Here is a 20,049-nt window from a genome sequence, read left to right on the forward strand (position 1 = left end):
TCCTCTGCTGCCCTGTTTCCGGTGGCTTTGGACCAGGCTCTGGTCTCTCTGGGCTGCCTCCTTCTCTCAGCCTCCTCTGGGCAGGCACGTCCGTGCACTGTGCCTCATCCTCTGTGACCACAGCAAAATCTGCCCCTCGTACAGGAGCCCCTTTAATTGGAAATGTGGGACCTCCACCGAGAATTGTTGGTGCTGATACGGATCCAAACGTGTGTTCCTTCCGTCCGCACAAAACTTCGGTAAGGAGCAAAAATGACGGACACAAACAGGCTTACGCCAAAGGGCAGCCTCCCCCAAGTTCATACGTAGGATTATTTTACAATGAGTAAATGAAGTACCCTTCCCGGACGCTTACTCTGCGGCAGGTCTGGCCAAATGGAGTGTCTCACCTCCAAAGGGCACTGAGAGGAGGCCGCGACGGGCTACGTTTGGCTGAGACTGAAGGGCAGAGCAGCCGGTGACAGGGCCAAGGTCACGAAGTTGCAATTAGGAGGAAACAGGCACGCCCCCACCAGTGTTTATCGAGCACGACGTGCTGGCACACCTGAGCCAGGTGCACTATCTCATGAGTGCACACTATCCCGTTTGATTAGAGCGAGCAGACTTCCCAGTCAGCTTGAAAGTTTCAGTCAACGCCTGCTGTCCTGATGCCATTGTTAAAGCCGTTGTTATAGCGATCCTACAGGACAGAGTAGACCTGTCCCATAGGGTTTCCAAGGCTGTAATCTTTATGGAGGTAGACTGCCACATCTTTCTCCCACAGGATGGCTGGTGGGTTCGAACTACTGACTTTTCAGTTAGCAGCCAAGCACTTAACCACTGCACTACCCGGGCTCCTTTTTGTGATTCATAGGGTTTTTTTTTAATGGTTAAACAAATATATATAGCCCAAGATTTGCCAATTCAACATTTTCCAGCTGTACATTTCCTGATATCAATTCCACAGGGTTTTCAAAAATCACCAGGCATTTCTTCCTAGTCTGTGTTAGGAATCTGTTCAGTGTCACAGCAACACGCAAACCTCCACTGACAGGCCGGCGGTGGCTGTACATGAGGTGTGTTAAAGGGAAGAACAAAGCACCGAGCCACTGCTGCCCCCCTTCCACCCCCGACACTAACAGCTCCGTGAAAGCAAAAACTCTCCGAAGCGTCCAGCTTCGCTGATGAAGAACCTGGTCTTCTGGCCTTCAGTCCTCTGAAGAGCCTTGTGAACTCTGTGTGCACACTGGTCTTCCCATTTTGTGGGTGATCAAACTGAGGCACAGAGAATCCTTGCCCAAGGTCACCTGTTAAGGCACAGGGTGGCCCCCAGGATTTAAATCCTCAGAGGTGGAATCTAACCACTGTCCAGGCAGCCCTCCCACCAAGGGGGGACTACAACGGCCTTGGTGGTTTCTAGGGGCCCCGTGGGAAGGCAGTGGGGGCGGGGTCCTTGCAGAGGGCCCCCTCGGCCAGGGGAGACTGACCTTCCCAGGACCCCTCGCCAGCAGCCCACAGCCAGGGTCCCGGGAAGAATTCTGCCGAGAGAGAGGTTTTTCCCCTTCAAGGAATAGAAAGCACACACATTCCTCTGAATCAAAGGTGTGTCGGGGGGAGGGAGGGCAGGGCCCTTGACCGCCGGCCGCCCGCAGCCGGGCACATGACAGCTCCGAAAGCTGCTGGCACCAACCCCGGCCAGGCGTTTGCAGTGGGCGGTGGTGCCAGGGGCGGGAGGGTGGCCTTTCACCAGCTTGGCACCTCCGCCATGTGACGCCTGCCTGCCCCGGGGAGGCGGGCTGCTCTCAGCAGGCAGGAGCTGCCTGGGCGGGGGCGCCTGGGTCTGTAGAACCTTCCCGGCCCTGGCCCCTGACCAGGCCCCTGCGCCTGCACACGTGGCATTCCTGGGAAGAAGTTCCATCACACTCAGGAGGTGGGCACCCAAATGCCTTTTAATAACTCCCACCTTTTAACCAAGGAGCCCTGGTGGTACAATGGTTAAGCACTCGGTAGCTAACTGAAAAATTGTTGAGCCCGCTCAGTGGCTCCGTGGGATAAAGACCTGGTGAGCTGCTCCTGGAAAGATTAAAAAAAAAAAAAAAAATGCACTGCCATCGTGTCCATTGCGACTCACAGCAGCCCCGTGTGACAGCGTAAAACTGCCCCATAGGGTTTTCTGGGCTCTACCTCCCATTAAGATTACAGCCTAGAAAGCTCTGTGGGGCAGTTCTACTCTGTCACGGGGGTCACTATGAGTCGAAATCGACTTGATGGCACTCACCAAAAACACAGCAACCCTTTACCGGGAAGGGCACTTTACGGTTTACGAAGCCTGTCACACCTAGCGTCCTCCTTATAGCCCACGAAGGAGGCGGCTTTGCTGTCCTCACTTCACAGAGTTGCAGACTGGGGCTTTGGGAGGCAGACTTCTGCCCCACTGCCTCTCAGTGGGTTGTTTCTTGGCTGAGTTCCACCTGGGGCTGAGTATCCGGAGCCTAGGCCTTGCAGACCACTGGGCTTGGTGGCGGGGCTTCTGGGCCCAGGGTGCCCTCCGGTTCTTTTAGTGACAATGACAGGAATGGGCCACACAGTTAAGGTGGGAGGTGTATTAGTTTCCAGTAGCTTCTGTAAGCAAGGATGTCAAGACTTGGTCTCAGATACTTTGGACACGTTATCAGGAGGGCCCAGTCCCCAGAGAAGGACTTCCTGCTTAGTAAAGTAGGTCAGCGAAAAAGAGGAAGATGCTCCAAGAGAAGGACTGACACAGTGGCTGCAACAGCGGGCTCAAGCATGACAAGGAGCATGAGGACGGTGCGGGACCAGGCAGTGCTTCGTTCTGTTGTACATGGGGTCGCTAAGAGTTGGAACCGACTTGACAGCACCTAACAATAAGAACAACAGCTGCTGTAACTAATTACCACCAACCCAAAAACCAAACCTTCTGCTGTTGAATCGATTTCGACTCATAACGACCCTGTAGGACAGAGTAGAACTGCCCCAGGGCTTCTGAGGAGCACCTGGTGGATTCGAACTGCTAACCTTTTGGTTAGCAGTCGAGCACTTAACCGTTGCTCGGTGAGGGCTCCTAGATACATACACACTCAGGTATTTCTATCATCTCTCTGTCTCTCTCTATTGAGAGATTTACTCCAAGGGATTGGCTCACACAGTGGTGGGGCTGGCAGGTCTAAAACCCATAGTTCAGGCAGCAGGCCAGAGACCTCCGCAGGCTTTCGTCCCAAGATCTGTAGGTTAGGTGATGAAAGGGGGCTGGACACAATGATTAACGCAGTCCACAGTTCTCAGAGGAGCCCTGGTTGTGCAGCGTTTAAACGTTCGGCTGTTCATCGAAGGGTTGGTGGTTCGAACCCATCCGTGGCTCTGCAGGACAGAGAAGTGTCAGTCTGCTTCCTTAAAGACTGCTGCCCAGGAGTAGTTCTCCTCTGTCCTGTGGGGTCCCTATGAGTTGGAATTGACTCGACGGCAGTGGGTTTGGTTTGGTTTAGGTTGTACTAACATCATTAGACCATCAGCGGCAGCTTCCAGTTTTGTGTCCCTGTCCGATGCTGGGCCCTGAGCCAGGCACCGTGGGGAGGGGAGAACACAGCGGAGACTTCTGTGGGGTTGGGGCGACACCCCCAGTACCAGTTGCTGCCAAGTCGACTCTGACTCGCGGCGCCCCAACGTGTGTCAGAGTAGAACTGTGCTCCTTCGGGTTTTCAATGGCAGATTTTTTAGAAGTAGATTGCCAGGCCTTTCTTCTGAGGTACCTCTGGGTGAATTTGAACCTCAAAACTTTCAGTTACCAGCCACATGTATTTATTGTTTGTACCCCCAGGGACCCCTAGGAGGACACTAGGAGCTGGTCAATGGATGGCACAGGTTGAGAGTGCCTGTGATGCCCAAAGACCGGACTGTCGGTGGCAGGTGGGCCGGGCGTGCTGGGGGCAGTGGGCTCAGGTCACCGGAGACAGCTGCGTGTGGGAAATGAGCCCAGGATGGAGAGACCACAGGGGCGCTGAAGACAAGCTACTTCTTGACCGAGCACCCTGAGGTGGGCATAGGCGGGCTGTGCGGTCTCTTGCATAACGGTCTCAACTCATGGTGGTGCAGGGATGCGATTTCTCGGCTTGGTGGCTGGACGTGCAGGTAGGGGAGGACTTTGGGAGGGCAGGGCCAGAGCAGGAACTGACCTTGTGGGTGTGGCTGTGGCTGCTTCGTACCTGTCCCGGTGTCTACTCTCCCTTTCCTTTTACACCCCGAAGTCCAGTGGGGGGCTTTGTAGCCCACTTAAAAGACTCTATTTCCCAGCCTCTGTTGCAGCTAGGTAAGTGTATCAGCTAGAGTTTGCTGCATAACAAAGCTCCCCGTGGCTTTGTGGCTTAAAACAGCAAGCTGTTACTGTTTCTCACAGCTCTGCAAGCTGGTTGGACAGTCTCTGATCTGGGCTGGCTTGACTGGGGTTGACAGGTCTAGGATGGCCTCACTCACATGGCTGGGGGCTCGGCGGGGATACAGGATGGCTGATGCTTCTCTCCAAGTGGTTTTCATCCTCCAAAGACCAGCTTGGGCTGGTTCATGTGGAGGCAGAAGGGTTCTTGGCAACAAGGGGGCCAGTGTCAATGCTTGAGTGCTTTTCAAGCCTCTGTTTACATCATCTTTGCTGTTACCCTACTGGACAAAGCAAGGACAGGGCAAGCCTAGATTAATGGGGTACAAGAGTGACGAAGACAAATTGCCATGCATACAGGGGCATACATACAGGAGTCGTGAACAAATTAGGGGTTATTACTGCCACAATAAGGAGCCCTGGTGGCGCTATGGTTTGACTGTTCAGCTGCTAACCAAAAGGTCAGCGGTTCAAACCCATCAGCCACTGCACGGAAGAAAGATGTGGCAGTCTGTTTCCATAAAGATTACATCTTGGAAAATCCATTGGGCAGTTCTACCCTATCCTACAAGGTCGCTATGATTCGGAATCAACTCAATGACAGAGGGTTTGGTTTTTTTTTTTTTTTTTGGTATTGCCACAATCTCCCCTGATTGTGTGATTCCATCCTGGCCAATGAGGTCCAAGCAGAGCAAATCTTCCAGGATGCCTCTTTCTTCCTACCTTCCTCCATCTGGCTGGTTGTTTTGTGGGTGTGATGGCTGGAGCCTCTGCAGCCATGTTAGACCCAAGGGGGATGGTGAATTGGCAAGTTGAAAGGAGGCTGGGACCCTGCTGACTTCTTAGAACCTTGGGCTGCCTACATGTAGACTTCTTCTACATGATAGGGAAGTTATGTGTATATGATTAAATCTAGTCCTCACCGATACATTTGGCAAAGGCTTCTATCCTTTAGAACATGAGTATTTGGGAGGGCTCTTAACTTCCCATGGGTGTTACAGGGATGAGCTTGAAGCAAACGAAGAGTGAGCAGTTCAGGGGCTTATAAGCGGCCTGGGAGGGCTAGCCATGGACTTCGTGGGGCAGATAATCTGCCAGCACCTCTGGGGTGAGGGCACAGGGGCTGGACTCAGGGGAAGATAACTCTGAAAGTCTGAGATCCTGGCAAAGAGACAGCATGCAGACCGGGGAGGAGGGTGGTGGTCAGCACTGCTGTGTCCAGCATGGCTCTTGCTCATTTGGTCCTCACCATAGCCCTACACAGTAGATGCTTCATGACCCTTATTCCACAGATGAGGAGGCCGAGGGGTTAAGTAACTTTTATGAGGTCAGATAACCCAGCAGTGGAACGAAGATTCAAACTCCCAGAGCAAGAACCCAGTGTCAAGAGACCTTGGGAGCTCTTAACCCCCAAAACGTGGATGCAGGTGGTAGGGTGCTGAGGTGGCAGGGCCTGGCTTTTTGGGTGTTAACACCCTGTTATGGATTGAATTGTGTCCTCCACAAATGTGTGTCAATTTGGCTAGGCTGTAATCCCTAGTGTTGTGTGGTTGTCTTCCATTTTGTGATGTGATTTTCCTATGTGTTCTAAATCCTAACCTCTATGATGTCAATGGGAAACCCTGGTGGCGTAGTGGTTAAGCACTACAGCTGTTAACCAAAGGGTTGGCAGTTTGAATCCACCAGGTGCTCCTTGGAAACTCTATGGGGCAGTTCTACTCTGTCCTATAGGGTCACTATGAGTCAGAACAGACTTGACGGCACTGAGTATGATGTTAATGAGGCAGGACTCAATCTACAGGATTAGGTTGTTCTCGAGTCAATCTCTTCTGAGATATGAAAGAGAGAGATGAGAAGAGAGGAGAGGGACCTCCTATCACCAAGCAAGAAGAGCCAGGAGTGGAGTGTGTCCTTCGGATCCAGGGTTCCTTCTTTAAGAAGCTCCTAGGCCAGGGGAAGATTGATGACAAGGACCTTCCCCCAGAGCCAACAGAGGGAGAAAGGCTTCCCTGGGAGCAGGTAGCTTGAATTTGGATTTGTAGCCTTCTAAACTGAGAGAATAAATTTCTGTCTACCAAAACCATCCACATGTGATATTTCTTTTATAGCTGCCCTAGATAACTAAGACATATCTTTTGGGCGTTAAGCCACAGAACCAAGCATTCATTCACTTGCCCATCCATCCACCCGTCCATCTGTCCGTCCATCCATCCATTCACCCATTCTCCCACCCACCCACTCATTTATTTACCCACCCACACACTCACTCATTTACTTACCCACCCACCATTCATTCACTTATTCACTCGCTTGTTCATTTGTCCACAATTCATTCATTCACCACACACTCACTCATTCATTCATTTACCCACAATTCATTCATTCAACAGTCATTCTGCAACACTTTCTGAATGCCTCCAACACCAGGGTGTTGGGCTCCACTGTGGACAGAACAGGCCAAGCCCTTGTCCTTGGGGGCCACATTCTCACAGGATAGAAGAGGCACCAGTCAGCAAAGCCCACACTAGAGCTTTCAGCCCAGAGCATACTGGGAGAGGGCAGCCCAGGTAGGAAGGTTGTCAGCAGGTTGGGTCTCCAGAGGGGGCAGCATGTTCCGAGGGGAAGAACATGGCCTGGCTTTGCTTTCCAACTGCCGCAGTTAGCTGCGTAACCTTGAGCAAGGGTCCTCAGCTCTCTGAGCCTCAGTTTCCTCATCTGGAGAATGGGGATGATGTACGCATCTGGTGGTCTGGCGTGAGGATACTGCTGTCCCACATTCAGAACATCATGGGGGTGCTGCTCCCCTGTAGGTACAAAGTTACCCTATCAGTGCCTCTGAGGGGTCCCTAGTCTTGGACTGGTGGGCTTCCAGCTGGGGTAGGGGATGAGGCGGTAGCCTGGCCACACCCCCGCCCTCTACCTGAGGACCTTCCAGAAGCCAGGCAGTTAGGGCAGTGGTCAGCAGCCGGCCAGATGAGGAAGGCCGAGGGCTGTGTCACAACAGGCCAGGGCAGAGGTCAGGCCCACAAGGTGGCCACGAGCACAGCTCAGAGTCCAGCTGCTATTTGCCATTCTCTCTGATGCTGTCCTGGTCGGGTGACCACCCGCTCCTGTCCACTAGGTCCCCGGCATGCTGGAGGCGGGGCGGTGCGTCAGTAGAGTCCTTGGTGCCCTGTGAGCCGGGCGGCCCATGTTGGGCCTGGGTCTCTGGCGGGCACGGGGGCTGCTTGCTGGAGAGATGTCTGTGGGGGTCCTTTTCTGGCAGCGTGAGCAATGGAGGAGGCTTTGCCTCACTTGCCTCTTGAAGCAAAGGTGCCCAGGGTGTGGAAAAGGACACACTAGCTATCAAAACGAGGCCCATGGAGCTTCCACTGGGCTGGCTCTTGACAGTGACAGGTGAGCCGTGTGCGTGTGTGTCAGCCTCTCCACGCACCCAGCATTGAGAGAGCGAGGCCTAGCACGAGCCTGCTGGGGGTTCATACTTGAGGAATTAGAGGGACTAACGATAATTAGAGGACTTCTCGAACCACAGAGCCCTGGTGGTGCAGTGGTCGGCTGCTAACCTGAAGGTCAGCAGTTCAAATCCACCAGCCGCTCCTTGGAAACCCTATTGAGCAGTTCTACTCTGTCCTATAGGGTTGCTATGAGTCGGAATCAACTGGACAGCAACAGGTTTGTTTTTTTGGTTCTCAAACTACATTGGCCCATTTATTCTTCTGCTCAGTCGCTCATCCAGGCATTCATTAATTCATCCATCCATTAGTTCATTCTTTCACCTGATATTTCTCAAGCCCCTTCTATGTATTAGGCATTCTGCCACATGCTGGAGACACCCTAAGAGAGCCCACTGGATGACAGACACAGAAATGGTCAAGGACTTGCTCCTGGGCAGTGGGATGCCCAGTGACCCTTGGGGGTCCTGGGTTCAAATCCTGACTCTGCCACTTGCTGGCTCTGTGAACATCAAGTTCCTTGACCACCCCCTGCCTCTTTTCCTCACCTGTAGGGGAGGTTTGAAATGGAACCTCACAGGCCCATACGGTAGAAAGAGCCCCGACCGCTGCCGGCAGTGGTGTGGGAAATGGCATCGCGGAGCCCACAGACACTGTGTGGCTGTGTAGGATTTTACCCATCTCAGAGCTATTTTATCTCCTCCATCCTCAAAGGCACCCTCTGGGGTGGGCAGGCAGGTCTTGTGATTTTCATTGCCTAGTTGGGTGAGCAGTGAGGTGATGTGTCTAAGGTCACGTGGCCATTTGTCCTGGCCCATCTCCCATCTCCTGGCCCTGGCCCTTGAGCTGACAACAGCCCTCACTCAGTTTCCTGTCCTGCCAGTCTTGGCCGAGTGGGCCACATAAGGGGTGCCTCCTTGAGCTTCGAGCAGCACTGCCCAGGTGTGGTGGTGGTCAGCCTTGCTCACATGGTCCAGGTGCCGATGGGGACCTCCTTCTGCCTCCAGGGAACAAGAGCAGAAAGGGTCCTCGAGTGAGCATGTGACCTCTGCTTCCCCAGATGGCCTGGGGAAGCTGGCCCAGGTCCTCAGAGCCTCAGTCCCTGCCCCATCCCTCCCTCTCCCAGGCACCCCGTCCACCTCTAGAGGCCTCAAGGGGCTACGCAGGGTCTCTCCTGGCTCTACTAGATGGTGCTAGCTTTGTGTGTGGCCCCGGCGGTCTTTGTTGGCCTCTTGGCTGCACGGTCATCTTTGTCCTCTCTCAGGGACACTGAGGGACATCCGTGTGTCAGGTTGGGATGCCCAGAGCTTCTGCAGCCTCTTGCCTACACAGCTCCCTCCGTGGCTCTTGACTCCTGGCTCCAGGCTCAGGCTATGTTGGCCTCCTGCCCTTGCCCCCACCCTCGCCCTTGGCCTTGACCTTCGCCAGTCTTGGCCTTGCTGCTTTCTGGCTGGGCCCCCTCCCCTTCAGCCTCCCACCCTCTCCTGGATGCTCTTCAATGCTTTTGAGACTTTTCCACCAAACCAGCAAGTCTGGGAAGGGACTGCGTGTCTCCTGCCTCCCTCTTTTCTCCACCTGCCTGAAGGATAGTCTTTGTGCCCCGCCTCCAGTCACTCATGCAGCCACTCAAATGTGGAGCCCTCCAGGAGCGAGGCCACGTGCCAGTGTGGGTATGCAGAGATGGAGGAGGCCCGCCGGGCCCACACCTGATGCCCGATGTTGAGTGGAGAAGGTGGCAGCTGCCGACACCGAGTGTGCACCAGCGCCAGCTTGGCGCCCTCCGTCGGGTGTCCTCCCCCCTCCTCCACAACCCGAGGAGGAGGCTTCATCATCCCCGCTGTACCGACTAGGGCTCAGCTCCTGACCAGGACACCCTGACCCTGTGGGGCAGGTGCCCACCTGGAACGTGACCTGGGAGACATGGCCGTCCTGGCGCCTACTGAGCAGATGGCCGGGACTCCGAGCGGTAGAAGCACAGGCCCAGGATGCACAAGGGTGCAGCACTGGTTCTGCTTGGACTTGAGGTGGAGAAGGGAGATCAGGGAAGGCTCCTTGGAGGAGGTGGCTTTGAGGCTTTGAGGGGTAGGTAGGAGTTCACCATGGAGACTAAGATGGATTTTCCCAAACTCGGAGCAGATGGAGGACTGTGTTCTGGGGCAGGGCGGACCTGGGGTGCTGGCCCCTTTCTGCTCTTCCCAGAGCCCTGCGGAGGTGGATGGATCTCCCATCACCCACCCATATGCTGCCTGCTCCGGGGCAGCCACTCCTCTGGTCGGGGGTGGGGTTGATTCTTCCTGTCCCTGACTCCCCTTCTTATGGGCAGGTCAGGGGAGGTGGGATCGTGCTTGGCTCCCTCGACCAGTGTCAGACACCTGCTCTGTGTGATTTGAACATCTTCAGCTCACCTGTCCCCCCGCCGGGTGCCCTTGGCCCCCAGAACCTACAGTGACCCCACTGTGAGCACAGTGAACAGTGAGACTCAAGATTTAGGTGAAGGTACACAGTGTGTGTGCCTGTGTGTGTGAGAGAGACAATGTGTGTGTGTGCAGTGCATGTGAGTATGCACGCTCATGTGTGTTCATGTGTGCTTGTGCACGCACACACCTGTTTGGGCATGCGTGTGTGTAGGTGTGGCCATGAGTGCATGTGTACTTGTGTGTCTACGCATGTAAGTGTGTTTGTATGTGAAAGGGTAAGTTTGTGTATGCATGAGCATGTGTGTGCGCATGTATGCCCATACGTGTTCACACACATGGCCACATGTACATGTAAACTTGCATACATGTGTATATAGGTGTGTGTAAAAGTACACATATGTTCATGTATGTATGTACACATGTGTTTGTGTGTGTGTGCATGCGTGTATTGTCACACAGTAAAGCTCTTTAAATTACAACAACCCCTGGTGCGTGCTACTTTCACATTTATTGCGGCAGTGCTAACAGCGATCACTTATCGAGTGTCTCCTCTGTGCCAGGCACACGTCAGCTCTTCTCTCTAAGCCTCACAGCCACCCTGAGGAGTGGCCACCCTCCCCCCCTTTAGCAAGGAGGAAACTGAGGCTTGGGGAGGTGACGGGACTTCCCCAGCTAAGGCCCACTGTGATCTGAACCTGGTCTCTGGGACTTCAGAACCCGCAGGCATTCCATCTCAGTGTTCGTTTGGAAAGCAGGCCTGCGGTTCAGCTGTCCTTCTTCCCCCCATGGAGCCCCTGACCAGACCCTTCTCTGCCCTGAAGGCTTGCTCTCACCCTCCTACCTCCAGTCGAGCGGCTAGAAGCGGGCCGGAGCCGGGGTCCTGATCCTGGGGTCTGCAGACTGGGCCCAGCGCAACCACTGTGCTGATCCCAGAGGGGCCAAGCCTGGGTGCCCTGGCTGTCACTTTCTCAGTCTCCGTGGGTCAGGTCTGTGTCCATAGCACAGAGAAGGTGGTGGCAGCCGCCTCTTAAGTCCAGTGACTTGTGTAAGCCCTTGCACAGTGCCTGGCACATAGTAGGTGCTTTTTGCTTATCTCATGTGATCCATGTAGGCTTGGGGTCGTGGAAATTATTGTGCCATTTTCCAGGTGGGGACGCTGAGGATCAGAACTGGTAAGTGCCTTCCGCCAGGGCCCACCGCCAGATGGGGGCAAGGCCAGGTCTTAACCAGCTTTTTCTCACCCCACACCTGGTGTGCACCTTCCTGCCGTGTGACACAGCTTCTGAGCCGCCAGCCCTCCTGAGTGGTGACAATGCCGTTTGAGGTACAAAGGTCAGTTTACACAGGAGCCAGGCCCTGACGGGGTACTCTTGGCAGTGGGGAGCACTGTGTGGGGAGTCCAGTGCCCGGCTCCGAGTCCCTGAGTGACCTTGGGCAAGTGCCTTGTCCGCTGTGCTGGCGTCCTCGCTGCCCCTGCTCAGCCATCTCGGGCTGGGCTGTGGGCGTTGACATCCACGCCCCAGGCTCCTGTTTACCCTAGTTCTTCGTGGAAGGCCCTGCCGGCTCCCTGCCTGGGCGCCCACCGAGCCGCCTCCTCGGCTCCGGCTGACTCACCGCTCCGCTATGTGTCCTGCAAACATTCCGGCCCACGCCCTGCAGCGGCTCCCGCGTGGGCGGTGACAGCCCCGCTCTGCACCCCGAGCCCGCCCAGCCTGCGCTCAGGGGTGTGGGGCCCCCAAAGGCCCTCCCACCCCTCTCTCCTCGTGCCTCTCCACGAGACAGCATGCTGCTCCATTCGGATCCCCGGAGGCCCTGCTGAGAGTGGCTCTGGGTGGCTCAGCAGGCATGGCCTTTGTGGAGGGGTTCCTTTCATTTTGTCCTGGTGGCCAACCCGTGGTGGCGTGAGGGGCAGTTGGGGAGCACCTGGTGATCCTGGAAACCACCTCCCAGGCTTGGTGGGGCGTCCTCAGCTATGAATACAGGGGTGGCTCTGCAGCCAGTGGAGTCGGCTGCATGACCGTGATCTCTGCAAGCAGAGAAGGACGCTCTGGTCCATTGTGGACGAGGGCGGGGGCAACGCTCAGAGCTGGCTTTGCGGGCCCCCACTGCAGGGGCCCCTGAATCGCCTCCACAAGCCAGAACACCCCAGAACCCTGGCTGAGAGCCCCAGGGTGCTGTCATCTATGGGGTGGCACCCACGCCGGCTTCTGCGCCCCCCATGAGCCCAAGGTCACTGGCTGGGCCCCGGCTGGGACCTGAACCTGCTGGATGCCGGCTCCGTGGGGTCAGGGCGGGGGTCCACCCACTGCTGTAACCCAGTGCTGAGCACAGAGCCTTTGCTGAATGAGACAGTGTGTGTGTGCGAGCACATACGGGGGGCGGGGGGGGGGGTCCCCGATCATCCCCCTGTCCTCTCTCAGCCCCTTCCTGTGCAGGCAAAGTCCCCTGGCCTCAGCCCTCACCCCTCCCACCCCAGTCAGCTCACACTTCCCTTCCTGGGCTTCTCTCCCCCCTCAGAAGACTCTGGGATCCCCTTTGTCTTGCTCCTCTGCTCTCGCCCTTCCCCCACTTCCTGCAGGGAGCAGCCCAGGAGGGTGTCCTGGGGCTGGATTTGCTGTTGGTTTTGGCAGATGGTAGCTGGATAATCCAGGGCAGAGAGTGGCCGAGTGGCTGCGGGGGGGGGGGGGGGAGGGGACACTGAGGACTGGCATCCCCCATACCTTTACCTTATACAAATGCTATTAGATTAAAATCCTCTTGGCTTTGAGTCAATTCCAACTAATGGTGACCCCAGGTGTGTCGGAGTAGACCTGTGCTCCACAAAGTTTTCCATGGCTGATTTTTTTTGGAAGGAGATTGCCAAGCCTTTCTTCTGAGGCATCTCTGAGTGGGCTCGAACCTCCAACTTTTTGGTGAGCAGCTGAACACCTTAACTCTTTGCAGTGCCTGGGGACACTATGAGATTAGAGGTCCCTAGGTGGCTTGCTGTGTGACTTGGGGCAAGTTACTCTATCTCTCTGGGCCCTGAGAGGGGTCAATGGAACCTCTGTCACTGGGGTGCTTGGGGCCTGCAGGACAGCCTGAGCACTTACCACAAAGCCAGGTGCTCGGTGATGGTGCTGCTATCGCTCGGTGTTATTACCTTTACAGTTTGTACAAAAGGAGCAAGTCGGTGAGGGCTCAGGAGCCCGGGCTGAGCCTTCCCAGGTCTCTCCTGCTGCCATTCCCTCTGGGTGCCGAGAGGTGCCTTCTTTTCTCTCCAGACCAGCCCAGCTATTAGAAACACTATGCGAATCACATGGGGAATTGTAAATGTTTTAGTAGCCACATTAAAAAAAAAAAGCAAAAAGAAATGGGTTAAGTTAATTTCTGTAACTTTTTATTTAACTCAGTCTATCTAAAATATTCTCCCAGCATGCGATCAACCTAAAAATTACTGACAAGGTATTTTGTATTCTTTTGTGGCATGAATTTCCCAGGATCCCGTGTGTACTTGACACTCAAAAAGCCAAAACCAAACCCGCTGCCCTCAAGTCAATTCCGACTCACAGTGAGCCCATAGGACGGAGTAGAAGTGCCCCGTAGGGTTTCCAAGGAGAAGCTGGTGGATTCGAACTGGTGACCTTTTGGTTTTGTGGTATTTCTGTTACAGCAGCGTTTGGTGACAGGTCATTTCTCTTATCAAATCTTATTGGTGCAGCGTCTCGCTCCCTCTGCCTGTCTTTGCTGGGTGGCCTTGGCTCACCTGTACTCATCTGTTAAAAAAAACCCAGCGCCATCGAGTCGATTCCGACTCATAGCGACCAGAGTAGCGGGTGTTCATGACCACATGGTCCACCTTCTGTTTGCAGGTTTAAGGGGCCCTGCAAGGTGTGAGGAGATGAGGTTTCAGGCTTCAAGAGAGGCTAGTGGGGAGGGGACATTCCTATCGAGACTGGCTGAGGTGTGGCATGAAGGACACACCTGGATTGGGGTCTGGGTGGCTTTGGCTGGTCACGCCCCCTCTGGGCTTGTTCAGAGAACTCGGAAGTCCCCTCGAGTTCAGCTTCTGCTTCTTGTACCAGCAGCAAATGCCCTCCAAATCAGGGATTGAAGCGTTTCCTGGGAGGCCCAGCAGCACGAAGACAACGGCTGGCATACTGTAAACCAAAAACCAAACTGTTCCCTTGGAGTCGATTTTGACTCATAGCGACCCTATAGGACAGAGTAGAACTGTCCCATAGGGTTTCCAGGGAATGGGTGGTGGATTTGAACTGCTGACCTCTTGGTTAGCAGCAGTAGCTCTTAACCACTGTGCTACCGGGGCTGGCATACAGATGGCACTTAACAGTGGCCTGGAGAATGAACGATGTAGGTGCAGGTCCTGCCGGTCTTTTCTACCCAGCACTGCCTCTTCCCTGCCACAGGGTCTGACTCTGGCCCTTTTGGGGTTGGGGCACAACACAAGGACATCCATTTGGAGCGCTGCATCCAGGGGGCACGGAGGTGGGCCTAGGGGCTGCCTGGGACCCCTACCACTCCCAACTGTGTCCCATGCTCTGACCAGTTGCTGAGTCTGTGAGGTGGGGGCTGGTCCCGGGCCCAGCTCTGCTCAGCCCTCCCTCTGCCGCTGGGCCTTGCTTCACCCCGTGCACAGATTAACTCCTATCACCCTGGCAACAATCTGAGAAGCAGGTGCTGCACAGCCCCACTTTATGGATGGGCAGACTGATGCACAGTGAGGTTAAGTAACCTGCCTGGAGGTGCAGAAGTAGCAAGAGGCAGAGGTGGAACTTGAACCCAGTGTGTCTGGCTCCACACTCTACATGTCTCTTCTCATAGCCCAAACCCCCTTTAGTCCTGGCTCTGGCCTCAGTTTCCCCATGGATCCCATGAGTGGGGTCGCCTTTCTGATGGCTGAGCCCTCCGGGGCCCTGGAGCCACTGCACCCCTTCTTAAGTCCTCCTCCCTAAGTGATTTCTTTGGTGATGGGGGCAGAGGTGGGGGGAAGCCAGGTGGGTGGGAAACCACATGGAGCCTCGCAGCCCCGGGCCTGCTTTGCTGCTCAGCCCCCACCGGGCCAGGAGGCTGCCCAGCCCGGCAGGCGCTGGGAAAAGCCCGCTCTGCGTCTTGGCACCCAGGCCTGGCAGCTGCCAGGGGCTGGCTCGTGCAGTTATCAGGCTTCGCGGCGGCGGTTGGGCGGGCGGGGGGGGGGTGCCGGGGGCACACATCCGTCACTGCCAGCCGCTGGAGGGTCCCGCCAAGCGGTGGCGGAGCCAGGCCCAGGTGCCAGCGTGCTTGGTAACAGGATTGCGATTTGAAAAATGAACGTGGTGACGAGAAAACCTAAGCTCGGCATTCATATCGGGAGCCTGGAGTCGGGTGGGTGGCGGCTGGAGCGAGGCTGTTTGCGCAGGGCGGCCAGGGGGAAGGCGCTCAGGGCAGATTACAGGAGAGGACATTCCCCGCCCAGCTCCGGGGAGGGAGTGACAAATGCCAGGCAGAGCCAAAGGCACAGGGCCAGGCCGGCCCCACAGCAGCAGACCAGCTGGCCCGATGGGAAGGGTTTACGAGCACCTACTGTGTGCAGGCGCCCTGGCGGCGCAGCGGCTCGGCTGCAACCTAATGGCCGGCGGTTCGAACCCACCAGCCGCTCTGCAAGAGAAAGACCTGGCGATCTGCTTCCATGAAGATTACAGCCTAGGAAACTGTATGGGGCAGTTCTGCTCTGACACTTGGGGTCGCTGAGTGGGAATGGATTCCACCGCAAGGGGCCCAGCGAGCGGGGCGGGGCGTTCGGGGAGGAGGAGCCGCCCGTCTGCAGGGCGGAACGAGGCTCCCAGGTGCCCAGGCCAGGTCCCAGGGCGGAGGACCGGCGCGTTCCTGCCCCCAGGGGGCGCGCTCTGCAGGCGCACCGCGTTTCTGCGCTCTCCGCCAGGTGCTCGCACCACGTGCAATTTCGGACTCCCAGGACTGCCTGGTCACAGCTAGGAGGGCGGAGGGTCTGCAAATGCCCCTTCAGCAAACCCAGGAAGGACTGGGGCTCGCGACCCACCCCCACCTTGACCCCTTCCTGCTGACCCCTTGCCTCGCTGCGGAATGCAGGCGGAGTCAGGGGTTCCCAGCTTGGAAAGGGTAGATTCATCAGCTCCGGCAGCTCGGAGCCTCCCTGGGGGGCAGAGGGGTACTCCTTCTCCCTTGGGCCTGGATGTGGCATGAGTCCCCCTCCCCCTTCCTCCTCTTGCTCCTACCCCCCCACCTCCGTCATCCCTGGGGACTTCAGAAGCTCCCAGAGGGGAGTTGAGGGGCGACTAGGAGCTGTGTCCAGGTGGCCGCATGACCTGGGCACGAACTGGAATCAGATGAAGCCATGGGCTTCCTGCAGGCAGAGGCCAGCCCCCCATCCATGCTCACATCTGGGGGCCCTTCGTAGTCTCAAGGTCCCTGTCGGAGAGTAGGTGTTGTGGGCAAGCCAGGTCCCTGGAGCCTCGGCTGTCCCTCTGGAAACGCTGATGGGGAGGCTGGCTCCGCCATCCTCAAGGACTCCCCCTTAGCAGTTCCGGGTGTGGACTATGCCCTCAGGCTTGAGTAGAAGCCCCCACGCCATTACACCCTCGCTGGGAGGCTGGGTGACTTCACTCCTCCAGGCCTCAGTTTGCTCATCTGTGACATGGAGAGAATACAGGGAGCCCTGGATAGATGGCCACAGGGGACACTGCATGCCAGCTGTTTGCAGTGCTCTGCCACATGGGATCGGTGCTGTCTCTTTCTCCATCTCTATTATTTTTAATGAAGAGGATGACGATTTTATTTGGGAGGGTGGCTATTGAGGTGTAGGAGTCCCTGGGTGGCGCAAACAGTAAATGTGCTCAGTCAGCTGCTGACTGAAAGGTTGGAGGTTCCAGTCCACCCCGAGGCACCTCGGGAGAAAGGCCTGGCTATCTACTTCTGAAAAGTCAGCCAATGGAAACCCCGTGGAGTGCAGCTCTACTCTGACACACGTGGGGTCCCTGTGGGTCAGAATCGACTTGAAGGCAACTGGTTATTGAGGCATAATTAGCATTGCAGAGAAATCCACTCTTTTTAAGGGTATAGTCTGAGGAGTTTTGATAAAGGTATAAGTTGTGCACCCACCACCAGAGCCATGACACAGAAGAACGTCTCCTTACCCTGGCACTTTCCTTGGGCTGTCCCTTTGCAGCCAGCAGCCGGTGGCAACCACTGATCTGTTTTGTCCTTAGGCTCTTGCCTTATCCAGAATGTCATAGAAGTGAAATCATATGGCACGTAGCCTTTTGTGTATGGCTCTTATCACTTGTTGTTGTTGTTAGGTGCCGTTGAGTCGGTTCCAACGCATAGCAACCCCGTGCACAACAGAACGAAACCCTGCCTGGCCTTGCGCCATCCTCACAATCGTTGTTATGCTTCAGCCCATTGTTGCAGCCACTGTGTCAACCCACCTCTTTTGCTGACCGTCTACTTTCCCAAGCTTGATGTCCTTCTCCAGGGACTGGTCCCTCCTGATAGCATGTTCAAATTATGTGAGATGAAGTCTCGCCATCCCAGCTTCTAAGGAGGATTCTGGCTGTACTTCTTCCGAGAAATATTTGTTCCTTCCTCAGGCAGCCCATGGTATAGTCAATATTCTTCGCCAAGCCATAACTCAAAGGCATCAATTCTTCTTCGGTCTTCCTTATTCATTGTCCAGATTTCGAATACATATGAGGTGATCGGAAACATCACTGCTTGGGTCAGCCACGCCTTAGTCCTTAAAGCGACATTTTTGCTTTTGAACACTTTAGAGAGGTCTCTTCAGCAGATTTGCCCAATAATGCAATGTGTCGTTTGATTTCTTGACTGCTGCTTCCAGGGGCGTTGACTGTGAATGTAAGTAAAACGAAATCCTGGACAATTTCAATCTTTTCTCTGTTTATCATGATGCTGCTTATTGGTCCAGTTGCGAGGATTTTAATTTTCTTTATGTTGAGGGGTAATCCATACTGAAGGCTGTGGTCTTCGATCTTCAGTAAGTGCTTGTCACTTAGTGCGACGCATTTGTGATCCGTCCATGTTGTTCTGGGTACCTGTGGTTAGCTTTTTTTTTATGGTCAAACATTGCATGAAGGATCAATTGTGTAAATACTCCACAATCCGCTTTTCCATCACTGGCTGGTGGACTTGGAGTTGTTTCCAGTTGTGGCTATCACGAACAGAACTGCTATGAACGTTTGCATCCAGGTATGCGTGTGGACGTACGTTTTCGTTTCTCTTCAGTAAACACTAGAAGTGGGATTGCTGGACTGTGTGGTGAGTGTATATTCAACTTTGTAAGAAAGTGCCAAGTTTTTTTCCCAAAGTGACTGTACCTTTCTGCATTCCACCAGCAATGTACGAGAATTCTGGGTGCTCTGTATCTTTGCCAATACTTGGTATTGTCCGTTTTTAACTTTTAGCCATTTTAGTGAGTGTAGTGGTTTTAACTTGCATTTCCCTAATATCACATGATGTTGAACATCTTCTTCATGTGTTTATTTGCCACCCAGGTTAGGAGAGAGGACACACCCTTGTCGAGGGCTGTCCGTGGAGCAGGCATGGTGCTGAGGCCTCTACATGTGTGGTCTCACCAACCAGGGTTTCTCCACCGTGACAAAGCTGACATTTAGGATGGGATTTGCAGTTGTCTTGCGCATTGTAGGATGTTTAGTAGCGTCCCTGGCCTCTACCCACTAGATGCCAATAGCAACCCCCACCCTGCATTAGTCACGACAACCAAAAACATCTCCAGATATTGCCAAATGTCTCCTGGGGGGCAAAACCATCCCTGGATGAGAATCACTGCTCCAAATCACCCCCATTTTACAGAGGAGGAAACTGAGGCCCCAGAGAGGTTGACAACTTGCTCAAGGGCACCTGGGGAGTCGATGGCAGAGCTGGGATTGGGTAAGTGCAAAGTCTCTCTGCTCTGAGGGACTGTCAGACCCATGAGAACTAGCCGTGTTTGCTGTTTTCTGGGCTTAGCACTGTGGGTGCTCAGGAAATATTCACACAGGAAAGATGGGAGAGGGATTATGTTAATACAAGAATGGATTCTGTGCTGGTCTAAATTTTCCAACTCTATCTTGCTTCCTCCTCTCTTAGCCTTCCAAGTGGTTTAGCTTCTAAGGTAGACGACTTGGCCCTTGTCACTGACGTGTTCCCGTTGATCTTGTTTCAGTACCACTTGTATCTTTTCCTAGATTTGGGACTCTGGGAATTTCAGAGACCTGATATGGGGACCAGGTGTGCTGAGTATGTACTGGCTTTTGTACAAATATTTGTCTTTGATACTCGTAAATTGTTATTTTCACAACTTTATTGAGATATAATTCACATAACATACAACCCTCCCATTTAAATTGTTAAATTTGAAAATTTTTTTGTATAGCCACAGAGTTGTGTAACCATCTCCACAATCAATTTTAGAGTATTTTCATCATCTTAAAAAGAAACTACACACTCCAGCTATCACATCTCTACCCCTTCATCCTTCCCCAAGCCCTAGGCAACCACTAATCTACTTTCTGTTTCTATAGATTTCTTTTTTCTAGACATTTGATATAAATGGGATCATCCAACACGTGGTCTTTTGTGCCTAGCTTCTTTCACTTAGAGTAATACCTTCAAGATTCATCCGTGTTGTAAAATGTATCAGAACGCCGTTCCTTTTTGTAGCTGACTACTATTCTGTTGTATGTATGTTGTTGTTGTTAGGTGCCGTCAAGTCGGTTCCGACTCACAGCGACCCTATGCACAACAGAATGAAACACTGCCCGGCCCTGCGCCATCCTTACAGTCG

General features: G+C 54.4%; 1 long non-coding RNA gene across 1 annotated transcript; it reads right to left on the reverse strand.

Annotated features, from left to right (window-relative positions):
- Positions 1–13,628: 13,628 nt before the first annotated feature.
- Positions 13,629–17,463, reverse strand: LOC126079434 (uncharacterized). Its single transcript, XR_007518212.1, has 4 exons — positions 17,384–17,463; positions 16,629–16,877; positions 14,199–14,374; positions 13,629–13,990 (listed from the first exon to the last, which is right to left on the reverse strand). It is a non-coding gene; the product is annotated as an uncharacterized LOC126079434 (long non-coding RNA).
- Positions 17,464–20,049: the final 2,586 nt, after the last annotated feature.

The sequence above is a fragment of the Elephas maximus genome, chromosome 7 (genome assembly GCF_024166365.1).
Source record: "Elephas maximus indicus isolate mEleMax1 chromosome 7, mEleMax1 primary haplotype, whole genome shotgun sequence".
Lineage (NCBI taxonomy): Eukaryota > Metazoa > Chordata > Mammalia > Proboscidea > Elephantidae > Elephas > Elephas maximus.